Source organism: Rhinoderma darwinii, chromosome 5 (assembly GCF_050947455.1).
Source record: "Rhinoderma darwinii isolate aRhiDar2 chromosome 5, aRhiDar2.hap1, whole genome shotgun sequence".
NCBI classification, from domain to species: Eukaryota; Metazoa; Chordata; class Amphibia; order Anura; family Rhinodermatidae; genus Rhinoderma; species Rhinoderma darwinii.
The window spans coordinates 213923261-213949013 of NC_134691.1; the positions used below are offsets into that span (position 1 = coordinate 213923261).

The window sequence follows — 25753 nt, forward strand, 5'->3', positions numbered from 1 at the left end:
CAGCAAATAAGACGCCTGGAGAGGATGGTTTGCCAATAGAATTTTATCGTGTGATGTGGAAGGTCATAGGGAAGGATGTTGTGAGAGTGTGTGAATATATGTGGGAGCATATGGAAATTGCAAAGTGTATGAAGAGTGGTGTGGTGGTCTTGATCCCAAAGAAAGGGGGTATAAGAAACTTGAAAAATTGGCGTCCAATAAGTCTACTTAAAGAGGCTCTGTCACCAGAATTTGCAACCCCTATCTGCTATTGCAGCAGATAGGCGCTGCAATGTAGATTACAGTAGCATTTTCATTTTTAAAAAACGAGCATTTTTGGCCAAGTTATGACCATTTTTGTAGTTATGCAAATGAGGCTTGCAAAAGTCCAAGTGGGTGTGTTTAAAAGTAAAAGTCCAAGTGGGCGTGTATTATGTGCGTACATCGGGGCGTTTTTAATACTTTTACTAGCTGGGCGTTCTGATGAGAAGTATCATCCACTTCTCTTCAGAACGCCCAGCTTCTGCCAGATCACGCTGTGACGTCACTCACAGGTCCTGCATCGTGTCAGACGAGCGAGGACACATCGGCACCAGAGGCTACAGTTGATTCTGCAGCAGCATCAGCGTTTGCAGGTAAGTAGCTACATCGACTTACCTGCAAATGCCGATGCTGCTGCAGAATCAAATGTAGCCTCTGGTGCCGATGTGTCCTCGCTCGTCTGACACGATGCAGGACCTGTGAGTGATGACACAGCGTGATCTCTCGATAACACGGCTGTGTCTGCACTGCCAGAAGCTGGGCGTTCTGAAGAGAAGTGGATGATACTTCTCGTCAGAGCGCCCAGCTAGTAAAAGTATTAAAAACGCCCCGATGTACGCACATAATACACGCCCACTTGGACTTTTAGTTTTAAACACACCCAATTGGACTTTTGCAAGCCTCATTTGCATAACTACAAAAATGGTCATAACTTGGCCAAAAATGCTAGTTTTTTAAAAATAAAAACGTTACTGTAATCTACATTGCAGCGCCTATCTGCTGCAATAGCAGATAGGGGTTGCAAAATCTGGTGACAGAGCCTCTTTAATTGTGACTATAAAATATATGCAAAAATGATTGCAAATAGGATGAAGTGTTGTTGAGAGTTTAGTGGGGGATGATCAGTTCTGTGCTGTGCCGGGGCGTCGTATCCAAGAGTGTCTGTGTTTGTTGAGAGATTGTCTGTGGGATTGTAAGAGTAGAAAGAAGTATGTGTTTGTCCTGTCTCTAGATTTTGAGAAGGCGTACGATAGGTTGGCACATAGTTTTTTGTTCAGAGTGTTGTTACGTATGGGGTTTCCAAGTGATTTTGTCGGAAGAGTGAGAAGTTTGTATCAGTGAATATATAGTAGTGTGCTTGTAAATGGAAGTTTAGGAAGGAGAGTGAATGTTTGCTCTGGTGTTAGACAGGGATGTCCACTGTCACCTGTTGTCTTTATTTGCGCAATAGAGCCATTGCTTTGTCTTATTAGGCGTGACAAAGTAGTAAGGGGAGTTTTTTTGCCCGGTAGTGATGGAAGACAAGTAAAGGTGAGTGGTTATATGGATGATGTGTGTGTGGTGTGTGATTCTGAATGTTCGGTGAAGAGAGTTAAGTTGTTAGTGTCTATTTTTTGTAGAGCATCTGCCTTTAAGGTAAATTGGTTGAAGAGTGAATGTAAATGTTTAGGTAGCAGGGAGATGTCAGATGATGTGGGAGTTAATAAAGTGAGTGGTCCTATTAAGATTTTGGGGGTTAAATTTGATGATAAATTAGATGGGAGGGAAAGTTGGGAGGATTCAAAAAAGAAAGTAGAGGTCAGGTTAAATTTTTGGAAGTTGAGAAGCCTTTCTTTCATAGGGAAAATTGTGGTGATCAAAAGTGTGGTATTGCCTATTATCTTGTATATTGCAATGATTTTTCCACCAGATTATATGTGCCTGAGGAGAGTAAATAGAGTTTTTTGTTTTTTTTCTGGGGTTCCAAAATGGAACGGTTGAGGAGAGAGGTGGTAGTGAAAAGTTGGAAAAATAGTGGGATGAGTTTTCCAAATTTAGAAGTATATTTTGAAGTTAATATGTTGGTATTTTTATTGGTAATAATTGATAGGGATCGGAAGGTGTCTTGTATGTCTAAGTATTTGGCGGGAAGAATTTTTGTTAGGCTGAAATGGTATCAGCCTGGTTTGAATAAACCTGTGTCTGGGGAAATTCCCAAATGGTATGAGTGGGTGGTGAAGTTCTTGGAGAAGTTTGAGTTGCGAGAAGTTGAAAAAAATGTGGTGAAAAATAAACGGGTGGTTTTGAGAATGATTGAGAGTAAGGAAGTAGTGAGCGGGATAAATACTGTGAGAGGTGGTGATGTGCAAAGGGTGTGGAAGAAAATTAGAATGGATGGTATGTCAAATAAACAGAGAGAAATAGTATGGAAGAGTTTGCATGGTGTGTTGCCTGTGCTTGAATTTAAGAGAAATAGGGGTCTTGTGAGAGAAGAAAAATGTCCAAGAGAGAATTATAATGGGTGTGAAAATATAGTCCATTTGTTTTGGAACTGTAAGTTTGCGAGAGATGTTATTAAGAGGTTGGGGCCTTTTATGTAAAGAACTAACGGGGGTTAATTTCATGACTTTTGAGTGTTAGATGTTTGGGTTGAGTGTATGTGGTGGTGTGAAGGAGAGAGTACTGTGGCTGTTTTTGGCGCGTATTAAAGAAGTTTTGTGGGATGTGAGGAATGTCTATGTGTATAGGAGAAAGGAATTGAGTGTGAATGACAGTGTTAGGATGATGTTAGGTAAACTTTGTTTTTTTTTTGTGGGATAAAATAAAGGGTGGGATGGATGCAGAGGGAATCTAGAAGGTCAAAATATGGCTAGATGTTGTTGACCTGTATTGATTTTTTTCATGTCTGTATTATGTATGTTATAAATGTTATGTAATTAATGTATATGGCAACACCGTGAGCAATAAGAGTAGTGAACGAGCCGAGTCAAACCAGGAGTGTACGAGGTACAAAACGCAGAGCAGGAGAGTAGTGAACAAGCCGAGTCAAACCAGGAGTGTACGAGGTACCAAACGCAGAGCAGGAGAGTAGTCAGTAAGCCAGGGTCAATATGAAGTAGGGTCAAATAGTTCAAGAAGCTGCAGCAGGGCCAGGAAACCAAACGAGAAGAATCACAAGCAAGGAGGAACAGGAAAGGCAGGTATAAATAGCCAGTGGGCGGGAGCTAGCTCCGTCTGGCCAGGCTGTGATAGGCTCTCCCACTCCTAAGCCTGCCATCCTGAGTGGTGGAAGATGGAGTCAGTCTCACAGACATAGAAGCAGGTGCAGACTGATTACCTATGGGCGTTGACACAGAAGCTGTGCCTGGCAGATCCTTTACAGTACCCCCCCTTTTATGAGGGGCCACCGGACCCTTTCTAGGTGGACCTGGTTTATTGGGGAAACTAAGGTGGAACCTCCTGACCAATACCCCAGCGTGAACATCCCGGGCGGGTACCCAAGTCCTCTCCTCAGGCCCGTATCCTCTCCAATGGACCAGGTACTGGAGGGAGCCTTGGACCATCTTGCTGTCCACAATTTTGGCCACCTTGAATTCTACCCCCTCAGGGGTGAGAACGGGGACAGGAGGTTTCCTCGAGGGAGCCAAGGACGGGGAGCAGCGTTTAAGGAGGGAGGCATGAAACACGTCGTGTACTCGAAAAGATGGGGCCAACTTCAGTCGGAAGGAGACAGGATTGAGGACTTCAATTACCTTGTACGGCCCAATAAACCGGGGAGCAAACTTCTTGGACGGGACTTTAAGGCGCAAGTTCTTTGACGATAGCCACACCAGATCCCCGACCATAAACAAGGGGTTAGTAGAACGTCTTCTATCTGCCTGAGTTTTTTGTATGCTCTGGGACGCCTCTAGGTTCTTCTGAACCTGGGCCCAGACTGTGCACAGTTCCCGATGAACGACCTCTACCTTGGGATTGTTGGAACTACCAGGTGAAACAGAGGAGAACCGTGGATTAAACCCAAAATTACAGAAAAAGGGGGAGACCCCTGACGAGTTACTGACCCAGTTATTAAGGGAAAATTCGGTGAGGGGAATGAATGAGACCCAATCATATTGACAGTCAGAGATAAAACACCTTAAATATTGTTCTAGAGACTGATTAGTCCTCTCAGTTTGGCCAATAGTTTCAGGATGGAAGGCAGAGGAGAAGGACAGATCAATCTCCAACTTTTTACAGAAGGCTCTCCAAAACAATGAAACAAATTGTACCCCTCTGTCAGAAACAATATTGACAGGGACCCCATGGAGACGCAGGATGTGTTTGACAAACAAGGTAGCTAACGTCTTAGCATTGGGTAGTTTCTTGAGGGGCACAAAGTGGCACATCTTACTGAAGCGGTCTACTACAACCCATACCACCAACTTGCCTTGAGATGGAGGCAAATCGGTGATAAAATCCATGGAGATATAGGTCCAAGGTCTCTGGAGAATGGGCAAAGAACGTAGTAAGCCCGCTGGTCGGGACCTGGGAGTCTTGGACCTAGCACAAACCTCACAAGCGGCGACGTAGGCCTTAACGTCTTTAGGCAACCCAGGCCACCAATAGTTTCTGGCAATGAGATGCTTGGTACCCAGGATGCCTGGATGACCAGATAGTGCGGGGTCATGATTTTCCCTAAGTACCCTTAGCCGGAATTGCAGGGGAACAAACAGCTTGTTCTCAGGAAGGTTCCCGGGAGCTGAACCTTGATCAGCCGCAATTTCAGAGACTAAATCAGAATCAATAGAGGAAATGATTATACATGGAGGCAAAATACAAGCAGGATCTTCCTCCGAAGGAGGGCTGGCCATGAAGCTACGCGACAGTGCATCAGCCTTAATATTTTTAGACCCAGCCCTATAGGTATAACACAGAGAGACAATTCAAGAGCCTTTGACGCCCATGTATCAATATAAAAATTATTAATTTTATTAGACAAACATCATATAAAGTTAAAAGTGAACAAACAAATACCGTATATGGCGGCGTATAAGACGACTGGGCGTATAAGACGACCTCCAACTTTTACCCTTAAAATATAGAATTTAAGATATACTTACCATTTCGTGCATGAGCGCTCCACTATGGCCATCGGCGGCAGGACCCAGGACTCTGTCTCTTTGAACTCACGCATGCGCAGATAGGCTGCTTCATCGCGCGAGATCTGAGAGGCAGGGAATGAGAGGAAAGGGCGGGCCAGAGGATCTTACAGAGATGTTCCCTGGCGGCTAATACCGGCTTCCCTCAGATCCGTGGCGGATTCCGTGCATCCCGGGAGCCTGTGTACCGGACTGCAGGCTCACAAGGTAACACACAACCTGTGTGTAGACAATATGTAGACTAGGGATGTCACGATACCAGAATTTGGACTTCGATACCGATACTTCGTTTAGTATTGCGATTTCGATACCAATTTCGATACTTTTGCCAACAGTAATAAAAAAAAAATTCTTCCGTTTTCTGATGTGAGGCGCGACGTGTGATGAATTTTGAACGCGCCTCACATTAATAGTAATTAATCCCATCATGTTTCTCAGTCATATTGGGTTAATGTGCGAGGTACATGATGGGGTTAATTACTATTAATGTGAGGAACATGGAGGGTAAATTCATCGCACCTCGCGCCTCACATTAATAAGTGAATGAAAGCCGTGTTTATTTCATTTTTTTACAGCGTACACATCATAAATGATGCAAAAACATTGTTGTCCGCACCATTACTGAATGTGTATATTTTATGTATTGAGACTTATTTTAATGTTTATTGTAAAAAAGGTGAATGTGTATTTTTTTTAAAATTTAACAATACTTTGTTTTTACTTTATTTTTAAACTTTAATGTACTGACATATATCAGATATGTGCCAGTACATTAACCTGTGGACGGATAATACACAGGCAGTTGTTAGGACATACTTGGGTATGTCCTAACAACATGAAATATGGTAAGACAGCCCTGGGGTCCGTCAATAGACCCTGGGCTGTCTGCCCATATATGGTATGGCCCTCGATCGCGTCACAGGAATTCCCTGTGACGCGATCCAGGGGCATCCCCCCTTCTCACTTTCCCCTGAATGCTGCAGTCAGCTGTGATCGCAGCATTCAGGGGAATAACGGCGGAGATGAGCGGTTTCTCTGATCTCCGCCGTTATAGAGCGGGGCTGCGGCTGTGTAATACAGCCATTGCCCCGCTCCTGACAGGAAGTGCGCGCGCGGTCAGCATGAGGTGATGCGGCCGGCGCTGCACTAATGAGCGGCAGTTCAGGCACTGAAGACAGAACATGGGGGTGTTTTGTAGCGCGCCCGCCATGTTCTGTCTCCAGTGCCGCCGCTCATTAGTGCAGCGCTGGCCGCATTGCATCATCCTGACCCCGCGAACTTATCATGACTCAGGAGCGGGGCTGTGGCTGAATTACACAGCCGCAGCCGCGCTCCCATACATTCATGTGTTACTATACTGAGCTGTGCGGCTGCGCAGCTCAGTATCGAAATACAGGAAATAGCGGTATCGAACCGTTTAGGGATGCACAGTATCGAAACAGTATCGAAGTTTCGATGCACCGTGCATCCCTAATGTAGACAATATCCGGCATATAAGACGACCCCACACTTTTGACATTTTTTTAAGGGTGTAAAAAGTCGTCTTGTACGCCGATATATACGGTATGACTCTAGTAAAATGCCGGAGACCGCACTCACAAAATGTTACTGACTGTAGTAAATAGGCAAGCATGTAAACATCATTATATTAACCACCTTCAAACATAATCCAAGACAGTGCATTGCATAGAGTTAGCTGGTCAGGTCAATGAACTTACCCATATAAGTAACAAGAGGTAGAAAGAGTGTCTGCTCCGCCGTATAAGCCCCGACGCGCGTTTCGCCACGAATTGCTTACTCAAGCAGACCTACCACCAAAAGAGACCTGAAAGGGAAGCAAGATTTTATTACGTTTCAAATTTACGGGAAATTAGTATATGGAGTCGCCTAGATGATATGGGGGAACAGTAGTGGTTAAACAGTCTCCAGCCGCTAATATAATTTTGTTTGGAGTCTATATATTGATTCCAGCCCTATAGGTAACCAAAAAGTTGAATCTGGTAAAAAATAACGCCCATCGAGCTTGTCTCGGGTTTAGCCTCCGGGCAGATTCTAGGAAAACCAGATTCTTGTGGTCGGTAAGGACAGTTACCTGGTGCCTAGCCCCTCCAGGAAGTGGCGCCACTCTTCAAATGCCCATTTAATGGCTAAGAGTTCGCGGTTGCCAATATCATAGTTACCCTCAGTGGGCGAAAACTTCCTGGAGAAGTAGGCACAGGGACGGAGATGGGTGAGGGACCTGGTACCCTGGGACAAGACAGCCCCCACTCCCACCTCGGATGCGTCAACCTCCACGATAAATGGCTCCATTTGGTTGGGCTGAACCAGCACCGGGGCCGAGATGAAGCACTTCTTATTGAGCTCAAAAGCCTGGACAGCCTCAGGAGGCCAGTGGAGGATATCAGCACCTTTGCGAGTGAGATCCATTAGAGGCTTAGCGATGACCGAGAAGTTAGCAGTAAATCTCCTGTAATAATTAGCGAACCCCAGGAAGCACTGTAACGCCTTCAGGGAGGCAGGTTGGACCAATTCCGCCACAGCCTGGACCTTGGCGGGGTCCATGCGGAATTCATGAGGAGTGAGGATTTGACCCAAAAATGGTATCTCCTGCACCCCAAACACACATTTTTCGGTCTTCGCAAACAGTTTGTTTTCCCGAAGGACCTGGAGCACCTTCCTGACATGCTCAATGTGGGAGGACCAGTCCTTGGAAAAGTATGTCATCAAGGTACACTAAAAGAAATACCCCCAGGTAATGTCTTAAAATCTCATTTATGAAATTCTGGAAGACCGCGGGAGCATTACACAACCCAAAAGGCATGACGAGGTATTCGAAATGACCTTCGGGCGTGTTAAACGCAGTCTTCCACTCATCCCCCTCTTTGATGCGGATAAGGTTATACGCCCCCCGTAGATCAAACTTAGAGAACCATTGAGCCCCCTGAACCTGATTAAAGAGATCAGAAATCAAAGGAAGGGGATACTGGTTCCTTACAGTGACCTTATTCAAGTTAGGGTAGTCAATGCATGGCCTAAGACCACCATCCTTCTTCCCTACGAAGAAGAAGCCAGCACCTACCGGAGAAGTAGAGGGGCGAATGTAACCCTTGGCCAGGCATTCCTGGATATACTCTCTCATGGCTTCACGTTCGGGACAAGAGAGATTAAATATCCTACCCTTAGGGAGCTTAGCTCCTGGTACCAAATCGATAGCGCAATCGTATTCTCTATGAGGAGGTAACACTTCGGAGGCCTCCTTAGAGAAAACATCAGTGAAGTCCTGAACAAACTCAGGTAGCGTGTTCACCTCCTCAGGGGGAGAAATAGAATTAACAGAAAAACATGACGTCAAGCATTCATTACCCCATTTGGTAAGAGCCCTAGTATTCCAGTCAAACGTGGGATTATGCAAATGCAACCAGGGAAGGCCTAAAACCAAATCGGACGATAATCCCTGCATCAACAGTACAGAGCACTGCTCCAAATGCATGGAGCCAACAAGGAGTTCAAAAACAGGGGTATGCTGTGTAAAATAACCATTAGCAAGAGGAGTGGAGTCGATACCCACTACCGGGACAGGTTTAGGCAAATCAATCAAAGGCATAGCTAGAGACATAGCAAATTCCACAGACATGATATTAGCAGAAGACCCTGAATCCACGAAGGCACTGCCAGTAGCAGACCTACCACCAAAAGAGACCTGAAAGGGAAGCAAGATTTTATTACGTTTCATATTTATGGGAAATACCTGTGCGCCCAAGTGACCTCCCCGATGGTCACTTAGGCACGGAAGTTTTCCGGCTGCTTATTCTTATGCCTAGGACAGTTGTTCACTTGATGCTTGTCATCCCCACAATAGAAGCAGAGACCATTCTTCCTGCAGAACTCTCTACGTTGTTGGGGGGACACGGAGGCCCCGAGTTGCATAGGTACCTCCGAGTCTTCCGTGGAAGAACGAAGCAATGGAACCTTGGGAGGCATCATGGGGGAGTCAGAGGAGAACCACCGAGAAGCTACGCACCACTTCCTAAAGTCAGAACAATACTCCTCAATAGGTCTCTTACCCTGACGTAAGGTCACCAGCTGACTCTCGGCAAAGGCAGTCTTGTCAGTCTCGTCATAAATGAGTCCGAGAGCAGAAAAGAAAAGATCAACGGAGGAAAGTTCAGGGGCGTCAGGAGCCAAGGAGAAGGCCCATTCTTGGGGCCCTTCCTGGAGCCGGGACATAATTATACCCACCCGCTGACTCTCAGAACCTGAGGAGTGGGGCTTTAAGCGAAAATAGAGCCTACAACTCTCCCGAAAGGAGAGAAAAGTCTTCCGGTCCCCTGAGAACCGGTCAGGCAACTTGAGGTGGGGTTCAAGAGGTGAGGTGAGGGGCACTACCATGGTAGCATCAGGCTGGTTGACCCTCTGAGCCAGGGCCTGGACCTGTAGGGAGAGACCCTGCATTTGCTGAGCCAGGGTCTCAAGGGGGTCCATAGTAGTGTCAGGGACCAGGGTACACTAGGTATATGGGCTTGTGATTATGTAATGACCGGGGTAGGGAAACAGACAAGTGAGCCCTAATTTACCCGCCACTGAGTCCCTGCCTACTTGCAACGACACACCCTAGGCGACGGGGTACAACTGGGCGACGGTCCCTACACTCAATAAGTGCACGACAGACAAACAGACAAGGGTACACAGAAGCAAAGGGAAATGGGGCAGTTGCCCACGGCAACACCGTGAGCAATAAGAGTAGTGAACGAGCCGAGTCAAACCAGGAGTGTACGAGGTACAAAAAGCAGAGCAGGAGAGTAATGAACAAGCCGAGTCAAACCAGGAGTGTACGAGGTACCAAACGCAGAGCAGGAGAGTAGTCAGTAAGCCAGGGTCAATATGAAGCGGGGTCAAATAGTTCAAGAAGCTGCAGCAGGGCCAGGAAACCAAACGAGAAGAATCACAAGCAAAGAGGAACTGGAAAGGCAGGTATAAATAGCCAGACGGCGGGAGCTAGCTCCATCTGGCCAGGCTGTCATAGGCTCTCCCACTCCTAAGCCTGCCATCCTGAGTGGTGGAAGATGGAGTCAGTCTCACAGACATAGAAGCAGGTGCAGACTGATTACCTATGGGCGTTGACACAGAAGCTGTGCCTGGCAGATCCTTTACACACACTTTCTGGCAGTGCCCCTTTGCACAGGGTCTGTTGAAAGCCTTGGGACACGAACTCAAGGACTCAGTTCCCAGGAACAGACTGTCGTACCGCTCGGTACTTTATGGACTATTTCCTGGGAATAACATGGATGGAGCAATCCAGGAAGCCTGGCGCCTTATGAACTGTTTTAAGGATGCCATATGGTTTGCCAGGAATCGTCTAATTTTGCGGAGAGATAGTGTGTCCGTCCAGGACTGCCGCAGGCTGATCTACAGCCTGCTCAGAGACTATTCCACCTGGGACAGCCCGGACGTCGATCAGGAAGAGGACTGATACTCCCCTTCCCCCCACTCTCCCTTCTTGTGTGTTGTCTTTCAATAAAGCTTCGGGCCTGTGATCCCCCTTTCCCTATCCCCTCCTACCCACTCCCCCACCCCATCACTTGTCTGTAATGTTTTGTTGTTTGGCTTTAGTGAATGCAAGAATATTAGTGTAGCATGTGGTGTAATGTATAGCATAGGTTAACCTGTACTGTGTATTATACTGTCATGTTATGTTTGGCGACTGTTTTTATTTATTATTTGCTGTTTCATAGCTTGCGCTGCGTCGCAGTAATGTTTGTATGATGACGATTGATTGTCAATAAAGTATTTTTCAATCAAAAATCTGTTCTTATCAGTTTAATATCTGATACGTCCCCTATCTGGGGACCATATATTAAATGGATTTTTAGAACAGGGAGATGGAAATAGAGCTTGCTCTGTCCACTCCACGCATTGACCTGGTATTGCAGTATCTCCAGGACCGATGCACCCTTTCCTTATAGGTTTACTAAAATCAGATGTGAAAGTGCTTTTGACTTTTGCCATTGTTTCTAAAGAACTCCAAGGCATCAGGGATGTTGAAATATCTTGCCGGAACGGTTATTCGGCGGTTAAAATGGCAAAATATAGATTTGTGTAGACCAATTGTTTTTTACTGTACGGATGGGTACTTATATATGGAAAAATTCATTAAAAAATTTCAGTTAGAAAATGTGAAAATGGAGAAGTTTGTGAGTGATAAGAATGGTGTGAAAAGTATGTGTATAAATAATATGATGTGTTCAATTAATGGTTTGAATTCGAGTGAGTCTAAGACGGTCTAAGAAGATTCTGTTTGTTGGACACATCATACTTTACAAAGACTTGTTATGGATGTCGGTGCATGGAGTTTTGCCTGTGAGAAGTGTTCAGAAGAGAAGAGGTCTGGTTGCGTCTGAAAGTTGTCCGAGAGAAGGTTGTGGGGATGATGAGGATGTGAGTCATGTTTTTTGGTCGTGTATGCATGCAAAGAAAGTTTGGAGAAAGTTGTGTGGTTTGTGTGAAGAATTGACTGGTTTGAGGAAACCTACGTATGAAATTGTTTTGTTTGGTTTGTGTAGTTTGGGTAGTGAAAAAGACACAGTGTTGTGGATTTTTTGGACTTGTGTGAAAGAGGTATTGTGGGAGACGAGAAATTTGAATGTGTATAGAAGGGAAGTGTTTGAGGTGGATGAAGTGGCAAGAATGGTATTAGCAAAATTTTATTTTTATTATAAATGGGATTTAGAAAGAGGAATGGATGCGGAAGGGATATGGAGAATGTTGAAGTGGAGATATTTAGTTTGAGGATTATTTTGTTTGTTCTTTATGTATTATGATGGAAAATAAATAAACAAACCAATATAATGAGTTTTTTGAATAATAGAGAGATAGTTGTTCAAAATTGAGCAGCTATAATTCTCGGTTTTATTTAAAAAAACCCTGAATGGTTTAATAAAAAAATAAAAATAAATCTGTTCTTATCAGTTTAATATCTGATACGTCGCCTATCTAGGGACCATATATTAAATGGATTTTTAGAACAGGGAGATGGAAATAGAGCTTGCTCTGTCCACTCCACGCATTGACCTGGTATTGCAGTATCTCGAGGACCGGTGCACCCTTTCCTTATAGGTTTACTAAAATCAGATGTGAAAAGTGCTTTTGACTTTTGCCACTGTTTTTTTCTTGCTGATTGGATCTCTCCTTTAATCCCATTATTTGAACGCCTGTTGTACAATGCCTTTATACAATGCAGGTTGTGTAATGTGTGATAATGACCTCATTATTAAATGCAATTAATTAATAGATTGCCTGCCACCTCTTGTGTTGTGTCTGTGTTTCTGTGTTTCCAGCATTTGAATTTGGAACAGCTCATTCACCTTCCCTTTTCCTCTCTCCCTCCCTCTTCCTAGGTAAGTGAAAGAGCTGCACCTGAGCCAGTCTATCTGTCAACCAGCCCACAACCACTGATTGATGCAGCCAGCAGCACAGTCAAATAGTGGAATAGTGGAGTAGGGGAACAGCAAGCAGCCATTAAATCAGCCGCCACAATGGACCTACCTGTGTGCACTAGATTGATGTGATGGAATGAACTCTCCTCCCTACATTTCAAAGAAGTAAGAATTGAAGTTGCAACAAACCCTTGACTACAAAGACACCACCAATTTGGATTTGTTACCTGGAAAAATATGGAGGTTGTAGGAGGAAGGACAAGAAGGTGTCTGTAAAGTTGGTGGATGCCTATTTGCCATTTTGCAGTCCCCTGTCTCCCTCTTCTGGCCTCCTGGAGGCAGCTAGCTAGCTGTGCAGACTGTTGGTTAGTGCTGCTCAGCAGGCAGCACTGGATTGCAGGTGATTGAAGACGTGAAGGGAGAAGGGGTGGCTGTGGGCATGCACTTGCTGCTGCTGCTAGCGTTTGTCTGCACGGCAGGAGGGCATTTGGGCGTTACCAGGAAGGTGTTTTTATGTCGATTCCTCCGCTTTCTGCATTGTGGTGCAAGCAAAAGAAGCAAAGCATGTGTAGCTTCCTCTCGGGCCTTTTTTCACCTGCCGCCTGGCTGCTTGTGTGAGTGTGTGAGCCGACAGGGCCCCATGGAGCTGCCTAGGAGTAGGCTGAATCGCTGCAAGGGGTGAACAGCAGTATTGGGCAGGCTCTGCCAACGTGCGCCACTTTCGGGTTATCGCTTCTCTGCCTTTTGGCTCAGATCAGGGTTTATTGCCTTGGTCTGGGCCGGGGGTCGGTTTTTCGTGGGGTTTACTCCAGCGATTTCGAGGGCGATCACCGTGCCGTGGGCATTTGGAAAACGGCAGCAGTACGCAACACAATAATTTTCGTGGTGGAAGATCAAAGGAAGGAGGAAGTCGGACCAGGACATATTATTGAAGGTATATCTATGGTTGTGTTCAGATAGCACCGGTATCTTTGGGTGCTCGAGGTAGGGTCCACACCTTGCTAACAACACGCGGTGGAACGCACGGCCATTTTGACCGATGCGTTCCACCCAACTAGACACGCCCCCCCCCTCACAGCACTTAAAACCAGGAAGTGACCAGGGATTATCAGCGCCCATGAAGAGCGGTAAGCCGCCGAACACGATTCATAGCAGCGCTACAACGCATTATAGATTCATATCGATCCAGTCCCCAGTACGGCTCAGGTAAGGAACATATCATCAGAGTTTATGGAGGTGTCTACACTCCATTGTATACCCCCCCTTCTTTGGACTAGTGGAACTTCGCTTGTACAGCTAATCCTTGTCTGTTTCGTTTGTCATACTTATACTGCATGCCTTGAACCTATTTCTGTGATGCTTTCTAGTCTGCGATGTTTATGATATATAAGATTTATAAAATGTACCTATGTGACAGCTCTCCAAACTCATGATATGCTATAATTATATGTACATATTTTGCTAGTGCCCGACGAAGGTCTTACGACCGAAACGTTGACGTCGCACATATAGCCTCTGGCATTTATCCTGAGAATCTAATAAATATATTTTATGAAACACAAGCAAGGTGTGCCGACTACAATTCTTAACCTACATCCAGGTTGGGACCCTACCTCGAGCACCCAAAGATACCGGTGCTATCTGAACACAACCATAGATGTACCTCCTCTTCAGACAAGCACGGTAAATATGTCCAATCCGACCTTCTCTTACAACAAGGAGGAGACAGACAGTATCCTATCTACAGATACCACATCCAGGGAGTTTCTCCAGATCCCACCGACAGAAATCCGGAATAGAGATCACGAGAGGAACAAGAGGAAACTCATCAACTAGGAGCTACACAGTGCCACATTGGCCGAGTATATCAAAGTCCAACGCATTCCTCGAGGACTACGCGTACCAATCAAGCCAACTATCTTCAAAGAAGATCCAGATTACTGTACGCAATTCGAACACATCCTCAACAAATGTTCCTTTGACCTTATGACACTCACCGTATCATACTTACAAAAGAATATCGCAGAGATTCAGGTGAAAATCACAGCCTCTGAATAGAAATTGAAAGCTACCCTATCCACTTCAGAGTTCACTGAGTTTGACAACAAACTGAGAATGAATCTCAGTACCCATCGGAGCGAGGTTAAAGCTCTCAAGAGAAGCAAATTTCAAAGAGACCAAGAAGACTATCTGAGGAATAGAGTGTACAGATGGCAAGAGGGATTTACATCTACACGACCACAACGCAGAACACCATACCAGTCATCGGGCTCATCACAGTCCGGATCGGGTGGAGAAGGATCGGACTACCACTATCCTGGCTACTCAAATCAAGGCAGACACCATTTTTTAGACCAACGCAGGGGGCAGATGCCCAAGAAGAGGATGAGGAGAGGCGGCATCAGAAGACGCAAGTCGACTGATGACAACAAGGTCACAGGTATGACTAGCACCCCACAATCACTGGTAGTGAATATTTCTTCCAAATCACTAAGTCCAGCTGAACTCCTCCTGCTACAGAAGGGCCTTTCCTTCTGCCCTACTTATAGGTATGATCTATTCCAGCTGGACATGGATCTAAACCGCTTCTACAGAACCTTGCGTCTACGGGTCTTTTTTTCCAACAAGGGGGAAACCCGAGGACCGGAGGGTCCCATAACGACGAGCGTGACCTCCACGATTACCTCGAAAGACCTGGGTCTGAAGAACAAAAGCTTGTTCGCTCCCCCAAAAAATTCACCCCCATTGGAAACATTCATTGGACTGGTCCAGAGAGACGTGGAGATTTTCCGCCACGACTTTGATCTAGGCCTCTTCAAATGCCAGACCAACATGGACAATGTTGAGAGGCAAGCCCTACTCTCCCTTACTAACGATAGGGATCTAATTATCAAACCCGCAGACAAAGGCGGGGCTATAGTAGTCATGGATAGGAACACATATATGGAGGAAGTGTATTGACAGCTGAGTGACGCGTCAGTCTATAGACCCATTGACCATGACCCAACAAGTAGAATCATGACTAGGGCCACCGACATTCTGGATAGATACGTAGCCAAAGGCACCATAGATCAGGAGACATCATCATTCCTGACCAATAGACATCCCATCACACCGGTATTCTATGTTCTCCCAAAAATCCACAAAAGACTTGATAAACCCCCAGGCCGGCCAATAGTTGCATCCACTGATTCTATCTTTTCACCTATCTCTAAATTCTTAGAAAAAATACTTACACCTCTAGTCAGGAAAACAAAATCTTATCTGCTAGACACCACAGAATTTCTTGCACATATCAGAAGATTAGACAAAGTATCCACGGAGACCATTCTGGTAACATTAGATGTCTGTAGCCTATACACATCTATCGAACACACGAAGGGCACAAGAGCAGTACACAAAATACTAACTAATACGAATACAAACCCGGACGTCGTAAACCTCTGTGACGACCTACTCAATCTTGTACTGACTGATAACTTCTTCCTCTTTGAGGACAAATTTTACATACAGTTACAAGGCACGGCAATGGGCTCTAATGTTGCCCCTCCATACGCCAATTGCTACATGGCCCATCTGGAAGAACATTACATTTATCCTAATAACCTTTTCAGACAACACGCCCGAATGTGTAAAAGGTATATAGATGACATCTTTTGCCTTTGGGAAGGCACAACCACTAGCCTTCTCAACTTCACGACATATCTGAACAGCATCTGGCCAGAGTTACAATTTACTCTGAGCCATGACATATTCAAAATTAACTTAATCGATACAACCATTATAAAAGATACACATGGCAAACTCAGCAGTGATCTTTACACCAAAGAGACAGACAAGAATGGCCTCTTGCACTACTCCAGCCGCCATCCACTGGCAACCAGAAATTCTCTACCTAGACCACAGTATACACGGGTAAACCGTATTGTAGACAACCCATCACTGCTGAGAGAGAGAGAACTGAGAACATGACTAAGAAGTTTTTAGAAAGAGGCTATCCCAGTAGAGTCTTGGAGTCAGCCCAAATACCGAGTGTTCCCCACACCCGGGCCAAACCAAAACGCATCCGCTTCGTACATGTCTATCACCCATGTACCTATAAGATCCATCATGTCATCAGGAAGCATTGGCCCTTACTACAAGAAGCCTACCCACAAATCACGGAATTTAAATCCCCCTTCTTACCCTGTTTAAAAAAAACTAAAAATCTAAAAGACAAGATTGTCAGGGCAGATATTGGATCATCCTGAAAAATATCTAGACAGACGTTCCTGAGCACACCTAAGAGGGGTACCTTCCCCTGCAGAAGCTGTCTCCAATGTTCCCATATTATTAGAGGGGATAAAATCCATCATCCGGTCAGAGTATTCCGATTAGAGAATATTTTGATTGCAACACCAATTACGTGGTCTATATGATCAAATGTCCCTGTGGATTAGCCTATGTAGGTGAAACCACGCAACGGATCAAAGACAGAATCAGCCAACACAAGTCCAATATTAGATGCGGCAAAATATTACTTCCCATCCCTGCACACTTCCAAACACAATATTTCCCAACTTATGTTCCAAGTCATTGAACACGTTCCAGCACATAGACGAGGGGGCGACAGGATCAATCTACTGAAACGCAGAGAGGCCTACTGGATACATAAACTCCAGACACTAGAACCAAGGGGTCTGAATAGGGAGTACGAGATCAGCAGCTTCCTATAAACAGTATTAGAAAACTTGACGTTTCACCACCTACTAGCTAGTTAACAAAGATGTTATACCTCAACTGTAACTCTGCTTATCCATCTCAATGTGTCACCCTTCCTGATTCTATGTATATATCCCATTGTCCAGGTATAAATGTATTATACAGCTATTTTATAATTGGCATTAACACAACCTGCATCTGTTTTTATCCCAGACTCGATGATTCCCTCTGAGCCTGCATGTACTACAAGGGATCCTTACTCCAACTACCTACGCATCATCTCTATTGACACGGTATCCTTTTACAATAGGGCGTACTAGAGCCAACCAGTTCATTATCTATCTAATACTGAAAATTGCACTGTCTAAAACTGCACTACCAGGCACATACACAAGATGGCGCCATAGTACAATTTAGCATTACTCTGCTGAACATTTCGTAAAATAGAGTCATTTATGATTATGAAGACCCCCACCTAAAAGTCCTTCAATTATCTAGTCCACGACATGGCTTTTGATATCTTTAATGTGCCCAACAAGGAGGCAGTGATCTCCCTTCATTTGAGATATCCATCCACTCTGGGCATGCGGGTGCGTTCCACACCTTGCTAACAACACGCGGTGGAACGCACGGCCATTTTGACCGATGCGTTCCACCCAACTAGACACGCCCCCCCCTCACAGCACTTAAAACCAGGAAGTGACCAGGGATTATCAGCGCCCATGAATAGCGGTAAGCCGCCGAACACGATTCATAGCAGCGCTACAACGCATTATAGATTCATATCGATCCAGTACGGCTCAGGTAAGGAACATATCATCAGAGTTTATGGAGGTGCCTACACTCCATTGTATACCCCCCCCTTCTTTGGACTAGTGGAACTTCGCTTGTACAGCTAATCCTTGTCTGTTTCGTTTGTCATACTTATACTGCATGCCTTGAACCTATTTCTGTGATGCTTTCTAGTCTGCGATGTTTATGATTTATAAGATTTATAAAATGTACCTCCACAATGTTCTTTTAAAGGGACCACCACCTGGAGAGGCGCTCAATGACGGTACTCATGATTACACAATCATGGGTCCCATAAAGACATGTGAACCCCTTGCTTCCACTATTGCTACTCCACCACAATAAGCTCTCCTCTACCATCCCGCTGTATTCGTATTTATGCCTTAACAAGTGACTTAGATCATCATTGACAAATGGTACCCTGTCTATCCAATATACTCACGAAATTATACATACCTGAATGTATACGACTACCTAGAACATCAGCTATCTCCCTATAGTTATCTGGCGCTCCCCCTGGTGTGGTGAATGTACCTGGGGTATATGCAACTGTTTCCTCCCATTGTTTTTAATCTTCATGTCAATTTCATAGTCTTATTTTTGTAAAGAATAACTATGTTAACCTCTTAGTGACCACTAATACGCCTTTTTACGTCGGTCACTAATGGGCTTTAGGCTAGGCTGACGCCTTTTCACGTCAGCCTAGTCTAAGTCCTGCACGGGTCTCCCGTGCAGGCAGGAGCCGGGGCTCTGCTGTCTGATGACAGCTGAGCTCCTGCTCCAACGCCCGCGATCGAAGTTTACTTCGATCGCGGCCGTTTAACCCGTTAAATGCCGCCGTCAATAGCGACCGCGGCATTTAACTTTGTTTACAGAGGGAGTGCGCTCCCTCTGTCACCCATCGGCGGCCCGCGAATGAAATCGCGGGTCTCCGATGGGGTGTCATGGCAGCCGGGGGCCTGATAAAAGCCCCCAGGTCTGCCCTGGACATATGCCTGTTAGGACGCGCCGGAGGCACGTCCTAACAGATTGCCTGTCAGATTTACACTGACAGGCAATAATGCTCTGGTATACGAAGTATACCAGAGCATTATAGCAGCGATCGGAAGATCGCACAGTAAAGTCCCCTAGTGGGACTAATAAAATAAGTCATCAAAGTGAAATAAAGATTATTAATAAAAAGTACAGTAAAAAAATAAATAAAACCATTTTTTCCCATAAAAAGTGGTTTTATTTAGTAAAAGTGTAAAAAAAAAAAAAAAAGTACACATATGTGGTATCGCCGCGACCGTAATTACTCCATTAATAAAGTTAATATGTAATTTAAACCGCAAAGTGAACACCGTAAAAAAAAAACGCAAAAAACCATGGCGAAATTGCAATTTTTTTCCATTGCCCCCCAAAAAAGTCATAATAAAAATGAATCAATAAGTCCCATGCACCCCAAAACAGTACAATTCAAAACTACGTCTCGTCCCGCAGAAAACAAGCCCAAAAAATCACTACATTGATGGAAAAATAAAAAAATTACGGCTCTTGGAAAGCGACGATGCAAAAGTAAATAATTTTAGTTCAAAAGTGTTTTTATTGTGCAAAAGTCGTAAAACATAAAAAAACCTCTACATATGTGGTATCGCCGTAATCGTACCGACCCATAGAATAAAGGTAACATGTTATTTACGTCGCATAGTGAACGGCGTCAATTTAAAAACGCATAGAACAATGGCGGAATTTCAGTTTTTTTTATAATCCCCCCCAAAAAGGTTAATAAAAGTTAATATAAAAATTATATGTACCCAAAAATGGTGCCATTAAAAAGCACAACTAATCCCACAAAAAATAAGTCCTCATACAGCTATGTAGACGAAAAAATAAAAACGTTATAGCTCTTTGAATGTGACTATAGAAAAACGAATAAAATAGCTTGATCATTAGGGCCTAACATGGGCTGGTCACTAAGGGGTTAAGATTGACCCAGTTATATATTCTATACTACATCTAGTAAATATATTACATATTATGTGATGTTATGACGTGAATTATGTGACAGCTCTCCAAACTCATGATATGCTATAATTATATGTACATATTTTTCTAGTGCCCGACGAAGGTCTTACGACCGAAACGTTGACGTCGCACATATAGCCTCTGCCATTTATCCTGAGAATCTAATAAATATAATTTTTGAAACACAAGCAAGGTGTGCCGACTACAATTCTTAACCTATATTATTGAAGGTATTCTGTTGGACTTGGCCGGAGTGAACCTGGATGAGGTATTTTGTTTTCAAGCCTTTTCAAACATTGCCACCTATGATGTCTCATTTTTTGAAGCAGCCTACTGCTTGAATATCTATCAGGTACTTATGAAGAAACTTATGCATGAGGCTCTTAAGAACATTGTGGTACAACCCCTGTTTTCAGCGGTAGAAAAATGTGTGACGGTACATATGTATAATCCTTTTTTGGACCGGAGACTGGTGTGGGCTTTTTTGGCGCACTATTGCACGCATATCAGAGGCGGGGTGGAGAAGAAAAATTTGTGGGGTCTCTTTAATGGTGACATGAAATATTGGGTCAGGCTGAAACCTGACTCCAGTTGCATTGGTGGAGTTATGAGCCCACCAGCAAATTTTTCCATTGGCGGTAATAAAGGTTATCTATATTACCAGGATATGCCATGCTTTTGCAGGTCTTGTTTTTCATATGGACATACAAAAGACGCCTGTAAGGGAAAAGTATGTCGCAATTGTAAAAAATCGGGCATGAAGCCAGCGCCTGTATTTCACCGCGTTTATGTGATATCTGTGGCATTGCTGGGCACTCTTGCAGGAAATGCCCTAAGGTGTATCCTTTTGGAAGGCAGGACAATAGAGAGCGTGGTTGGCAGGTAAGAATGGCAAGTTCTTCTGCCCCAACAACTGAGGCTATTTCTGCATCTTCCAGCAGTATTTCAGAGCCTGCTGCTCAGGTCTCTGGGAAAGCTGGGTGTCAGGAGAAATTATCTGCACCCGAAGGTAACCTGTGTTTGGGTGTGGTCCCTGCTACAGAGCCTGCTAATGTTTTACCTGTTGCTGTGTCGGGGGAGGGTGGAGCAGCAGCGCCACCTATTGGATGTTCATCTCCTGAGATTCAGCCCAGTATGCAAATTCTGGATTTCTCAAGCCCAGAGGAGAAAATGGATGAATCTGCCAAGGTGGAGTGGTCAGTGTCAGAACAGGAGGAAAAGGAGGAAAAGGAGTCTAGAATGCCAAGTGCCTCCATCTTTCACAAGGTGGTTTCTAAAAGAGGGAAAGCTGGGAAGTCAGTGAAAAGGCTAAAAAGAAGTTCATTGGAGGAGTCACTGCCCAGCATCTATGCTCGGCCTAACCTCTATCCTTTACTTGATACGGACTCTAGTGCTAGCCCTGAGTCACATGAGATGTTTGAGGGGGCCCCTAGTTCTCCTAGTGAGGGGTTCCTCAGTGAAGACAATGTGGCTAGCCTTGAGAAGGCTATGAGTTTTCCTGACACTTGAGGTGGAATGTAAATTCTAATTCATTTGCACCAATATGTCTCTGAGGCTCAAAATAATATCTCAGAATGTTCGGGTGTTTACATCTACGTACAAACGTGCTGCTGTCCTGGACTTTCTTGCCTCTAAAGGAGGTGACATTTTTTGTTTGCAGGAATGTGGACTGTCTAAAATGCCAGGGAAGAAGGAATGGAAGAATGGGGAAGCCATTTGGTCCTTCACAAATTCCAATAGGAATGATGGTGTGGGTATCCTGTTGAATAACAAGGATATTGTTGTAAAACAAACGACTATCATAAAGGAAGGAAGATGCATTTTTTGTCTACTTTCATACAGGGGTTGGCGCTTTAAGATCTTTAATATTTATGCCCATGCAGTGAAGAATGAGAGGTTGGCTTTATTTGAAAGTTTAAAGTTTTTTTTGCATGGGAAAATTCCGGTAATAATTGTAGGAGACATCAATTGTGTTCTGGAAAAACAAGCCCGTGCTGGTTCTGTAGAATCAAATGTGGATGTGACCGGGAATTTATGGAAACAAATATTGACTGACTTCTCGTTGCAGGATGCTATTGATAAAAAGCCTGGACCTTTCACATACCATGCTGATGACGGGAGAACAGACTCACGTTTGGATTATTTTTTCTTCTCATTCTCTGCTATAAGATGTGTGAACTATTCACAAGAGAGGGTCTGCTTCTCAGATCTTGAGTGTTTGGAGGGGGTGTTTGAAGTTAATAATTTTTTTCTATGGTAGAGGGGTATGGAGAATGAATGTGAGTTTTTTGGATGAGGTGAGGGTAAGGAGAGCATTTGAGAGAAAATATGTCTGTTGGGTGAGGAAAAAATATGCGTTTGATAATGAATGCGAGTGGTGGGTGTGGGTAAAAATGAAAATTTGTGTTTTTTTCAGGAGATTAGGATATAGGAGAGCTAAAAAGAAGAGAATACAATACTCACAGTTTGAGACAAGGTTATCTTTCTTAAATAGATGCAAATCCTTGGGATTGGATGTCCAGCAGGAACTGGAAAAAAACAGAAAATAAATTAGTACTTGGTATAGGAATAAGGGGAAAGAAATAATTTTTAGGTCAAAGGTGGAGTTTAGGGACAAGAATGAAAAGTGTACCAGGTTTTTCTTTAAGAAAATGTGTGGTGGGAAAAGTGGAATGAATGTGTTATTGAATAAAGATGATAGAGAGGTTGGTGGTATGGATGTGATTGATACGGTGTTTGACTTTTATAATGACTTGTATACTGAGAAAAGATGTGATTTGGGTAAAGGGGAGGAGTTTCTGGATGTGGTGAGAAATTTTGTTTCTGAATGTGACTATTCTGGTTTGCTTGGTGAGATTGGAGAAGTGGAAGTGAAAACTGTGATTGGAAGTATGGCCAAAAACATATAAGAAGGGGGATAGAAGGAGGTTGGAAAACTGGCGGCCGATCACACTTTTGAATTCCGATTATAAAATCTTTGCAAAATTGATGGCTAACCGTATGAGGGATGTAATAAGTAGTGTGATTGAAGAGGATCAGGTATGTGCGGTTCCGAAGAGAAAAATGCATGAGAATGTGGGTTTGGTGCGTGATATGTTGGTGGAAGATTGTAAGTGTCGGAAGAAGAAGGTGATTGTGTGTGCATTGGATTTTGAGAAAGCGTTTGATCGGGTGTCGCATGTGTTTTTGTTTAAAGTTTTAGTGAGAATGGGTTTTCCGTGTCGGTTTGTGAGTTTGTTAGAGAATTTATATGCAAATGCTGAAAGTTGTGTGCAGGTGAATGGGTTTTTTACAAAACCATTTAGAATTTTGTCTGGTGTGCGGCAGGGTTGTTCTTTGTCCCCTATTCTGTTTATTTGTGCGATTGAGCCTTTGTTGCAAATGGTTAGGAACGACAAAGTTGTGAAAGGTTTTTTGGTGCCTGGATGTAATGGGAAGCGAGTGAAAGTACTAGGTTACATGGATGATATATGTGTATTGTGTGATTCTGTTTATGATTTGTCTAGAGTGAAGTTGGTTGTGAATTTGTTCTGTATGGCATCTGCTTTTAAAATTAATTGGGGCAAAAGTAAATTGAACATTTTTTTTCAGCAATGAGCGGGTGAATGATTCAGACATGGAACAGGTGAATGGAGTGAAAATTCTTGGGATTGTGTTTGATGATGAGTTGAAAGGGAGAGAAAGTTGGGATGATTTGGGTGGTAGGATTGTGAGGAAACTGGATATGTGGAGGATGAGAGAGCTTTCTTTTACAGGTAAGGTTCTGATTGTTAAAAGTGTTATCTTGCCCATGATCCTACATGTGGCTCATTTTTCCTCCTACTAGTATTATGTTAAAAAGGGTTAACAGACTTTTGTTTCTTTTTTTGTGGGGTAGTGGGGTTGAAAAAGCGAAGAGGGAAATTTTGTTGAAAAGTAGATGCAATGGCGGTTTGGATTTTCCGAATTTGGAGGTTTTTATTGGGATAAATTTTGTACGTTTTTTTGTTGATTTGTTTCTAAAGAACTCCAAGGCATCAGGGATGTTGAAATATCTTGCCGGAACGGTTATTCGGCGGTTAAAATGGCAAAATATAGATTCGTGTAGACCAATTGCTTTTTACTGTACGGATGGGTACTTATATATGGAAAAATTCATTAAAAAATTTCAGTTAGAAAATGTGAAAATGGAGAAGTTTGTGAGTGATAAGAATGGTGTGAAAAGTATGTGTATAAATAATATGATGTGTTAAATTAATGGTTTGAATTCGAGTGAGTCTAAGACGGTCTAAGAAGATTCTGTTTGTTGGACACATCATACTTTACAAAGACTTGTCATGGATGTCGGTGCATGGAGTTTTGCCTGTGAGAAGTGTTCAGAAGAGAAGAGGTCTGGTTGCGTCTGAAAGGTGTCCGAGAGAAGGTTGTGGGGATGATGAGGATGTGAGTCATGTTTTTTGGTCGTGTATGCATGCAAAGAAAGTTTGGAGAAAGTTGGGTTGTTTGTGTGAAGAATTGACTGGTTTGAGGAAACTTACGTATGAAATTGTTTTGTTTGATTTGTGTAGTTTGGGTAGTGAAAAAGACAGTGTTGTGGATTTTTTGGACTTGTGTGAAAGAGGAATTGTGGGAGACGAGAAATTTGAATGTGTATAGAAGGGAAGTGTTTGAGGTGGATGAAGTGGCAAGAATGGTATTAGCAAAATTTTATTTTTATTATAAATGGGATTTAGAAAGAGGAATGGATGCGGAAGGGATATGGAGAATGTTGAAGTGGAGATATTTAGTTTGAGGATTATTTTGTTTGTTCTTTATGTATTATGATGGAAAATAAATAAACAAACCAATATAATGAGTTTTTTGAATAATAGAGAGATAGTTGTTCAAAATTGAGCAGCTATAATTCTCGGTTTTATTTAAAAAAAACCTGAATGGTTTAATAAAAATAAATAAATAAATCTGTTCTTATCAGTTTAATATCTGATATGTCGCCTATCTGGGGACCATATATTAAATGGACTTTTAGAACTGGGAGATGGAAATAGAGCTTGCTCTGTCCACTCCACGCATTGACCTGGTATTGCAGTATCTCCAGGACCGATGCACCCTTTCCTTATAGGTTTACTAAAATCAGATGTGAAAAGTGCTTTTGACTTTTGCCATTGTTTTTTTCTTGCTGATTGGATCTCTCCTTTAATCCCATTATTTGAACGCCTGTTGTACAATGCCTTTATACAATGCAGGTTGTGTAATGTGTGATAATGACCTCATTATTAAATGCAATTAATTAATAGATTGCCTGCCACCTCTTGTGTTGTGTCTGTGTTTCTGTGTTTCCAGCATTTGAATTTGGAACAGCTCATTCACCTTCCCTTTTCCTCTCTCCCTCCCTCTTCCTAGGTAAGTGAAAGAGCTGCACCTGAGCCAGTCTGTTTGTCAACCAGCCCACAACCACTGATTGATGCAGCCAGCAGCACAGTCAAATAGTGCAATAGTGGAGTAGGGGAACAGCAAGCAGCCATTAAATCAGCCGGCACAATGGACCTACCTGTGTGCACTAGATTGATAAGATGGAATGAGCTCTCCTCCCTACATTTCAAAGAAGTAAGAATTGAAGTTGCAACAAACCCTTGCCTACAAAGACACCACCAATTTGGATTTGTTACTATGTTACCTGGAAAAATAACAAACTGTGCAAGGATG

At 43.6% G+C, this 25753-nt stretch overlaps 3 pseudogenes; all 3 read left to right on the plus strand.

Moving 5' to 3' along the window:
• Positions 1-10922: 10922 nt before the first annotated feature.
• LOC142653807 (U2 spliceosomal RNA) lies at positions 10923-11093 on the plus strand (annotated as a pseudogene).
• Positions 11094-12037: 944 nt separating this feature from the next.
• On the plus strand, positions 12038-12243 carry LOC142654428 (U2 spliceosomal RNA; annotated as a pseudogene).
• A 12738-nt stretch (positions 12244-24981) lies between these two features.
• LOC142654364 (U2 spliceosomal RNA) lies at positions 24982-25161 on the plus strand (annotated as a pseudogene).
• The last annotated feature ends 592 nt before the right edge of the window (positions 25162-25753 follow it).